Here is a 10,713-nt window from a genome sequence, read left to right as displayed (position 1 = left end):
TATCTGCAAGATCTTCCCTATTCTTTATCTAGAGATGCTTTTAGCTGGTTCAGTAAGCTGCAGCCAAGATCTCTAACATGTTGGGAAGACATCAAAGGCGCCCTCCTAGGTAAATTTTTCAGCGAAGCTGTAGCAACTCGAAGTAAAAGGTTTAAGCACATGATAGACAAGATTAGTGAAGATCGTGAGAAATGAATAGTGACTAGTGCTAAGCATATTTTTTATTATGTCTACAGCGAGCAGAATGGAGATTCTGAGACCTTAACAACTCATGTCAAGCAGCAAGACATTCAAGTTCAACATGCTTATGAGGATACGCAGAAGGATGAACTGAACAGAGGACAGCTGGTCAACCATTATATGGTAGAGGATGATGAACAACACAGATCTAGAGAGCTGAGTAGAGTAGGAGAAGCCGAGATTAGTGACACAAGCTCAGTATCAATCGACCCCATGACCTCCACATCGATCGACACCAGCACCTCCGAATCGATTGATACATATTTTTGTCATCGACCGATACCACTTGAAATCCCTAGAATTTTGAGTTGTCCTCACGACATTGCAGATTTGACACAGAAGAGCATTGATGTATCAAGTTGTTATCCTAACCCAGATGTAGAAAAAGAGATCACCATGGAAGATTTCTTGGAACTAAAAGAATTCTTGAAGTTAGAGGATGGAGAACAACTTGGAGAATTGGATTCAAGTATAGAAGTCACTATGGAAGACTTCATAGAGCTGGAGGAATGGCTTGAGTCAGAACAGAAGCTTGATGACGAGCGGAACACTATGAGAAAAGATTTGGAAACTTCGTCAAAGGCTAGAATCGATCGATACAGACCTTATGAGATCGATCAACATCCATCATTCATCATCGATCGACACCCACCCGAGTGCATCGATCGACACACATGTTTAGACGAGCTACCATGATGCACAGTTAAGCTGGAACCGATTGAAGTGAGAATGCACAAGTCTGAGACCTCATACCTTGCTGTCCCTGAACATCTAAGACCCATATTCACAGAAGAAGCTGCTGGGATTTGCAAAAGAGTGAAGAGGATACATGACCCTGTGAAGATTTTGGTTCCCTGTACCGTGGTTGAAGCTGAATCTCCTATACCACCAGATAGAGGTATACATCTAGATTCCTACAATGGAGTATTTAATGATCATCAGCATGTAGTAGCTTCTCAGAGGGAGATGAGGTGTAGAACTGAAGTCGACAATGGCCTCAGAGAAGAAGCCTCGATCGACACTGTTCAGAAAACATCAAACGATAATATCACTCCACCATCGATCGACATCTACCGGATACCACCGATCGGCATCATCAATCTGTCATTGATCGACACTACCACTGGTTCATCGATCGATACCAGACGCGAATCAGAGCAGAATGAGTATGAAGTGTGTAGAAATATTTTTGATGGAGATACCACCACGCGTTCAGACAAGTCTGGCGGAAAGATGATGATGAATTGGAGGAAGAGGAAAAGAACCAAAAGGGATTCCCAGTTATCATTGACTTCTCACTTCTCCGATGATGTCAGGAAATTTGGAGTGAGACTACACAAGTCTGTGGGAAAGAAGAGGAGAAATTGGAAGAAGCGGAAACGAACCAAGGGAGGTTCTCAGTTACCATTGACTCCTTACTTTTCAGATTGTGTCAGGACATCCAGAGTGCGCAACAGATGCATTTTACATCCATTTGCAAAGTTTAAAGCACTCCTTATTGCTGAGATGATAGACAAAGGAGAAAAGTCTATGAAGGAGGCTTTCACACAAGAAGGATAAAGCCTCAAAGATTGGACATTGAGATTTGTTTTGGAGCATATTCTCATTCTCATCCGGACTAAATCAGATCTCCAGAAGACAAGCTAATGACTAAAAATACGTGCTGAGTGGGACGCAACCCACTGTTAGGTTTGTTTTAAATCTAGTTTTATTTTCATTTATTACTGATATTTTCTTTTCTAAGAATTTCAAAAAAAAAAGTGAACAGTAAAGACGGTACTGTAGCAACACACTGTAGCACGACCATCGAGCGACACTGTAGCAAAATATCGATCGATACTGTAGCAGCAACATCAACCGACACTATAGCAGAAAATCGGGAGTTACTGTAGCTGTAATATTGTAACAAGGCTACTGTAGCAGGATCACTGTTCATTGAATAAAAAATTAGTTAATTTGTTTTATTAGTTATCTATTACTAACTTTTAGTGTTTTATCTATGTTAGGTTACAGAAGAAGATTCATGGAAGAAGCATTGATATACCAATATCGATTGATGGTTGCAAACATTGGTCGACAGAGCATTAATAGCATCGATCGATCGCCACTTAATTGTGTTGATCGATAGAGCATCAAGAGTATTGATCGCCACTTAACTGGTTACAAAAGTCGAGTTTGTCGAATAAATCAATTTGCTCAATCTTTCTGTTGCTGTTACTCGAAGTATACATTTTCAGATTACTTTCATTTAACTAATCCTGTTGATTCCTAATTGATTCAAAATTCTAAATGTACTCAATATATATATTATATAATAAAGATTAATATTTTCAGTTAAGTTAAAGAAAATTAATATTTGCAGTTAAGTTAAAGAAAATTCATTACTTCAATTATTGACCAATGTATATGTATATATAAACTCCAACACCCACATAATATCAATATATCTAGTTTCTTAAGCACTGTAATTCAGAAAAAGGTACATAGAGTTGTATATATGTTAATTATCATAAGAAATCTTAAAAACAATTTACTTAAGAAGACACAAAATGTCTAATTATAAAACATTTATAATCCTAGCATCTATTTTAATTATTTTTATTGCTTTAATGCTATTGAAGGATATCTCAAAAAGTGGTAGTATCTTCCAGGAGGATAACTAATGGCAATCAATAAGTTCTTATCTAATCGACTATTTTCATTGACGATGCTAGTACTCTGCCTTTTACCAATGATTCTAGGTAACATATTTTTTTATTTAGAGTGATTATGTCTCAAATAAAGTTTTCTCATTTCAATTAAAAAAATCTATGAAATTGAGAATAGGTTTTTCAATTAATAAAAATAAAACTAATTTATTATTCTATAATTATATTTTCATTTTTTGTTCCCAGTATACAAAATTGATAGGTCTATGTTCTTCTCAATATGTTTTTGGATTGAATAGAACGAAAGAGCTTACGTACCATGGGATGCAGTGGTACACCAGAATGCATTGACAGATGCATATCTACAGGTTACAAAAGTGGAGTTTGTCGAATAAATCAATTTGGTCGAATAAATCAATTTGGTCAATCTTTCTGTTGCTGTTACTCAAAGTATACATCTTCAGATTACTTTCATTTAACTAATCCTGTTGATTCCTAATTGATTCAAAATTCTATATGTACTCAATATATATATTTTATATATAATAAAGATATATTTGCAATCTATTTTTATAGGTTGATAAAATCTTTTACTCACAATCTAATATCTATTAATAATAGCAATCATAATTTTTTTTTTTTTTTTTTTTTGTCAACTTGTTTCATTGATTTTAAAGCCCAAAGGGCAATATTACAGCGGATCAGGTTTACAATAGATAAGGCCCAAATAAACACTTAAAGTCGGTAACATCGAATACACGTGTTTCACTTCAGAAACATCAGCGCCGCGTATTGTACACGTGTTCAACATGCCATCTCCGACGCTGCTATGCTCCTTCACCGCGATGGTCACCAACTCCGATCTTCAGAAAATATGGAGCTTCACCGTTACTTCTTCCCGATCTCGCATAACTCCAAACTTTCGTATCAGCCGTCGTTTATAGATGGGATTCCTTCAACACCAATTGATTACACTGGGAAAACTCGATTTTGATTCAACCGGAGACTTTTTATCGGACCATCTTCAAACGTAAAGATGCCGACTCTACTAAACCTCCAACGAACCAAACGAGATCGATCCAACAATCACGTATTGCTTTGCATCAAGGAAACTTTACTCATACGCCTATTTGGCTCACACATGCAAGTAAAGATTGATACCCCTAAGCAAAGAATAAGAGCATAATCGGAAGAAGAAGAAAGCCCAAACACAAACCAAAACGGGATTTAGAATATTAGCGAAAGAGGAGACTGATTACCAAAACAGAGATTCCAAAAACCCATTAAGAACAGCTCTGTTTTTGATTTAAAACACAACAAAACAAAAAGAAAATCGCCATGCGAAGGTTTACAAGTCGCCAAGCGAAAGTAAAAGTCGATCTGATTGATCGAAAGTATTACACAACAAAAACAAAATCAAACTCTCCCTTCTGAAAGATTTGTATTTGATAAGAAGGGAGGTTTGAGAGAAACTTCTCTCTCTAGAGGAAGAGAGAGTTCGCAAAACTTTCCTTATTTTAAGGTTTCGCTATCCGGGAATAGCAATCATAATTAATTCGAACATATACGTCTTTGGATTATAATTTTACTCATCAATGTTCATTATTATATTTTGTTCAGGAGCATTCATGGTATCTTATCGTTTATAATTTTTATCTTTTCAATCTTAGTTATTTCTTATGGATTGTCTTTTCATCATAATTTTACGCATGATTGTTTCTTATAGATATTTATCTGTAAACAACTGTTTTTTATTTTTTAAATTACATTTATTTTTAATTTATAACTAGTTAAAGTGCCTTGTGCAAGTGCCAACACAAAATATACGACAATCGAATCTTACGATGATTCCCGGCAGGTGGTGTTTCGTGGATGGATCTTGGAAGGAAAAGGAAACTTTCTCTGGGCAGGGATGGTATAGTACACTAGAAGACTTCACATGACTAATGGGAGCACGGAATATAAGGGCTTCTCTCTCTTCTCTTCACGCGGAGACAGAAGCTTTAGTATGGGCAATGGAATGCATGAGGAATTTGCATCAGTATTGGGTCACGTTTGCAACAGATTGTCTGCAACTGGTGAAGATGGTTTCTGAACCAGAGGAATGGCCGGCGTTTGCTAACTATTTAGAAGACATAAAGACGTTGAAAGAATCCTTCTACAGCTTGGAGATCATTCATGTACCTCGCACACAAAATTTAAAGGCCGATGGCTTAGCACGTAGTGCTAGGAAACAAACGTCCTTTGTTGTGCACATGGATGCAGAGCTACCGTTTTGGTTTACAGAGTGTTTGAGTCTGTAAAAGTCGATGACAAAAAAAAACTAGTTAAAGTGCCTTTATGTTTACAACTGTTTTTCATTTTTTAGATAATATTTCTTTTTAATTTATGTCTTTTCAGTTCTAATAATTATGATTTCTGATAACTGCATTTTATATTTCTTAAGTTTTTACTTTTACCACTTTTGACTTGGAAAATTGCATCTTTTCCTTTTATGTCTTTTCAACTCTATAAATACAATATTTTTTGCCTATCAAACCATTTCATCAAGGAAATTAACGGCTGCTAAGGCCTTCAAATTTTCTTTTTCATCTTGTCTACCCAAATTCTACATAATTTAGTATCTATGCTGAAAATGCAGTTAAAACAGAAATAGTAGATGGTTTAAAAGGGGAGAAGGAAAAACAGTTGAGACTCATATCTGCAAAATATGTTTCCTCCCTCAAAAATCGTTATGCAAGCGTGATTTTTCATGTATTTAAATTGAGTTGATTACATTGAAAGACACTTTTTGACATTCTCTTACACCTAAAGACATTTTTTACATGTGACACACTTTGTTTTGGGTCAGCAACAGATTGTAGATAATTTTGTCCTTAATGGAAACGATGGACACTAAGGTGATATGTGGATGGATAGTGCGTGCATAGGTGATTTGTGGATGGAGTATACTTGGACAAAAGATGTGTGGATGAGTGATGAGTGTGGACAGACGATGTTAATGTGCTTGTACTAGATAACATGGACACTCTATGTTTTGATTCCACAAAACTATACCACAGTGTGACATGGACACAAAACTACACCGATCTGCTGGAGAATTTCCTCATGACCACATCCAATCCAACGTAACTAGCTTTTGATCTCCAATATGACAACTCTGATCGAGCTCTAATGGATAAGACAACTGTGATCGAGCTGTCTTATCGAAGATCGAGAGCTACTTGTGTTTGATTTGATGTGATCACATTGTAAGTCTTCAGAAGATCGGTGTACAACGGTTAGAAAGATGAGACCTTTAGTGAGTTAGAACCAGAATTCAATAGTGGTGAATGACGCTGATGACGGTGGGAGTAACGGTGGAAACGTTGTTATGTGGATTTCTTCTTTCCAGAGATTATGGGGAAGAACAAGTTTTTAAAAGTATCAACCAATGACCTCTGTGTTAAGATATCCACGTCTATAACTAATCTATAATTCTATAATCCACGCTTTTGCGTTAACGTTCACATTTAAATTTGTTACGTGTAATATATATAATATATAACTATATGAAAATGAATCTTAAAAGATAGAGAATTTTATATGTAATTAATTATGACAAGTATTATTTTGTTTTATATACTGTAGAATTTGAGATTAAATTAAATGAATACATAAAGTAGAAAAATAAAATGAAACAAGAAGAGGAGAGAGATTGTGTGAAGCATGAGAAGAAAGCCTAAAAAAAAGTTCTAATTTCTTTGGTTTAGGGTCATGATAACAAAGAAAAATGTGTCTAAGATGATAAGTGTCTTATAATATAATTGGAAAGTGAGAAAGTGTCTCTATGTGTAAAAAAAATCATTTAAATTTCATTCTCGGCAATCTATCAACAACGACAGACTAAGCGAGTTCGGTTTCTTCAAGTGGTTATTTAATCTGGTTCTTTCTTTTTGGCTATACCCATTTGGTTCATCATTATCAAGTTATCTGATATAATTCTCTCTAGTTTAGAGTGTTTTCATAGGTGAGGAGAAGTTCACAGTCAAACCGCTAACGGTGGCAGATTTAATTAATGGCCTCGTCTTCGTGAGTTGTCTTGTGTTTAAACCGAAGTGGTATTGCCTGGTTATTTTCCAGCATTATTATACAAATCATTGTTTCAATCATTCATATCTATCAAACAATGTTTTAGATAAAATTGATTGCAAGATTCAACATTTCAACCATACATTCTGCCTTATTCTAATATATGAATATCTAACATATATGAACAGAATCGTGTATATATTTATTTGAAGCTTGCATTTTAGATGTATAGATTATAGAATAGAGACAAAGCCCTAAACTCCAAATTATTAATAAGTTGCTTAATAAATATAAATCTTGTTGCAACTGATTATAAAAACTGCAATTTGCAAGTTAAAAAAATACAGTAATAGCAATATTTTATGTGTAATTTTAGAAAACAGAATGTATTCTAGAAATAAAGAATTACCAAATCTTATGAAACTTCAAAATTTATTTTATAAACACAAATTAAAGTGAACATTCAGTTTCACCATTAGAAAAGGTTTTGTCTTTGCCCTTTACGTTACTTCTTTTTAATACATTGACAACATATTATTGGATCAATATGAACAGAATCATGCATATATTATTTGAAGCTTGCATTGCAGATGTATAGATTATAAAAAAGAGACAAACCCCTAAACTCCAAATACTTAATAAAAAATTAAAGTCAATAAATCAGAAAGCATCTTATATATTAAAACAGAAGTCATGACTTTTTTCATGTGTGATATTTTTAGGTGTACCGTTTTTAAGAAAAATTAAATATATTTTCATATCATTAATATTTAATCATATGCCAAAACTTCTCAGTCATTTCTTTTCTTAATATCCCTAAATTAAATCAATCTATGTTCCCTAGTAATCCAGAATCATCTTATTCAAATATTTTGCTTCAAATTCAAACTTTAATTCAGATTCAACCATCTCTCACCTTCTGGGTTTGGAGATGCCGTCTGCTGCGAGGAGTCTTCTTCTACGGCAGAGAATGAGCATGAGATTTGGTCTTACGTTAACCCTAGGTCGTAACTCATAAGGGTATCGAGTGAAGAGTTGTGTTGACTGAGTTTATACGAAGAGCAAACATTATGGAATGGACGACAGCTTTGGAGCTGACTTGAGCACGGCAAGAAGCTGAGAACATGTGTGATCATGTGATGGTGCTGACTACAAGAAGTGTGTGGAACGCAGGGTCAGTTGTTAGAACTGTGAGTGACACGAGCTGCTGCCGTGACGTATAAAGAGTTGCACATTCGTTTATATGTTCATGTGGCAATGGATGATTATTAAAGGAAAATAGTCATGTGGGCTTCAATATATTAGAAGAGCCATGTGGACTTTATTGCTAAGAAAAACCTAACTAATAAGAAAAGATTAATGGGCTTAATAAGCTTAGGGTTTTACTCGGTTGGAATATAACGAGAACAAGACGGTGACAGAAAAAGGTTGCGCGTCTAGGGTTTATTGAAGATGCACATGGATGTGTGTGACGTCGTCCTACCAGACAGTTGAAAGATCCGTTGGTAGTTTTGTTATAGAGAACTATACTTGTCGGAGAAGACAATAAGTAGTAGTTGCTCTCGTCATTGTAATTCTAAATAAGAGTGGTCAGCACGGATGTGTGCTGGTACCGTATAGCAATTGTAGTTGCGATCTTTTCTAATGAATGAGTTCTGGACGTGGTCCTGGGGATGTAGGAAACGAACCTTGTTAACAAATGTCTCGGTTCTATTTACTTTATGCTCATACATACTCGCTCATGAACACAATCACACATGAATAGATAGATTAGCCACAAACCTGTTTTTCATTTGGTATCAGAGCAGGTGCTCGTGGAGATTCGTCTTATTTCGGGTATGATCCTGGATTTGTGGCTAGTGTGAAGAAGATCATGAGACAAGAATGAAAGATGTGTTCTCACAGAGTGTGTTTCTAGCAGAGAAAATTCTGACTCATCATGGAGTATGTGGGTTGCGTTTGTGTTCTGAGCTACGGGAATCTTTGTGACATCAGAAGATACAACTACGATATAAGTGATGTCACTGGGAAAGACAATGGCCTTGTATCAACAGATTTTCAGAAGCAAGATGAGTTATTCAAGATGGTTCTCGTCAAAGCTCACTAGTTGAACAGACAAAAACAACTGATGATGTAGCAGTTTAGTCAGATACGCGGACCAGAAAACCTTAGTGTTTATAATTGTTATGGCAGGTGTGATACATCATAGTTCGTAATGCATTAGCTTCACTGGTGGCAGCAACAGAAAAGGAGTTGAACAAAAATATATAAAAGTAAGTGAAGCAGTCACAAGAGATCATGGATTTGTGGTTAGGATGAGACACGTATGTGAGCTTAATAGTAAATTGAATTGGTGATGACCAAGTAGTATGGAGTTTCATGGCTACAATCTTGATAAACAACATGATATGTTTTTTCTCAGTAACTGTACGATCAGGAGAACATCAAAGAGAAATGGTTTCAATGCTTTTGCATACATTGTTCGCTGTAAAAGAGGAGGATAGTATCTCTTGTACTGTGTTCACATAGTGAAAATGCCGAATCTGCATAATATTGTGCCAGCTGATATTAAGAAGTTGTGATGGCATGAGGCAACGGTTTTCCAAGCAAGAAACGGTTCGTCGTTGAAGTTTAAAGAAAAAGGAAGGTGTTTGGTGGTTACAAGTGTGTAACTTGGAGATCAAGGAACGTATAAAAATGTGTTGGCTTGAGTCTTAACGATGGTTAGAAATTGGTCAGTCGAGATACACAGGTGTTTGTAGTCTCATAAACCTGATTGAACGACTTGAAGAGAGTGTTCAAATGATTTCTAATACAAGTTCATACTCCGATCTACCAAAGACCATTGAAACGCCTCTCGCAGGAAATTATCAAATTTGGTTGGGAACTTCATGGTGCTATTGACTTAAGATTCAAAGACGGGTTTGAGTTTTACTTGAGCTTCTTCAACCTTCAGAATCACTCTAGACAGGTGGAGCTGCATTCTCATAAGACAGCAATGAGTTGATTCTGAATTATAAGTGCCAAGAAGAGTTAGAGCTGCATCCGTTGCAAATCAAAAGATAAGAATGTAGTGCTAAACATAAGAGAAGGTTCTAGAAACAGAACAACTAAGAGAAAATCTGGAAAATGGCAGCAAAGCAGATTTGGGTTCAGTGCTAATGTGTCAGATGGTAGATGGACATGAAGGGTTTATGCAGTTATCACGGTTTGTGATGCAAGAGATCGGTTTGGGAAGCATCAGTTACTAAAAGAAGAGCAGTTCGTGGTTGGTTCAGGAATATTTACAATGGCGGAGCTTGCGAACATTGATAAACCATGGCCGTGAAGAAGATCCTTTGGAAATATGTTCTCCTATTGAACAAGAGATTCAGAAAAGAAGTTAAGATACTTGGAAGGATCAAACTAAGCGACATGTAAAGATGATGATCTGTTACTACTGCAGTGGCAAGTCTAAAAGATTAAATCTATTGATTTATGAGATTTTGAGAACCGAAGCTTATGGTACTAGATTCATCATGAGATACACACTAGCTTGAGCTGTACTGCGACATAGAAAATTCGTTAGAAAAAAGATTTGAGAGAACAGCAGAGAGCATGTCTGGTCAGATTTTGGTTTAGTCAAGAATGCAACTAAGTCGTCTTTGGATTGTGGAGCTTACGTTTAAAATCCAAGGAGAGCTAGAGCTTTGTGTACTTTGTAGATCACCAGATCAGAGTGTGTGGCGGTGTGAAATTCTTTTGGTCAGCAATA

Source organism: Raphanus sativus, chromosome 3, assembly GCF_000801105.2.
Source record: "Raphanus sativus cultivar WK10039 chromosome 3, ASM80110v3, whole genome shotgun sequence".
Classification (NCBI taxonomy): Eukaryota; Viridiplantae; Streptophyta; class Magnoliopsida; order Brassicales; family Brassicaceae; genus Raphanus; species Raphanus sativus.
Note: the sequence above shows the minus strand (reverse complement) of the source record.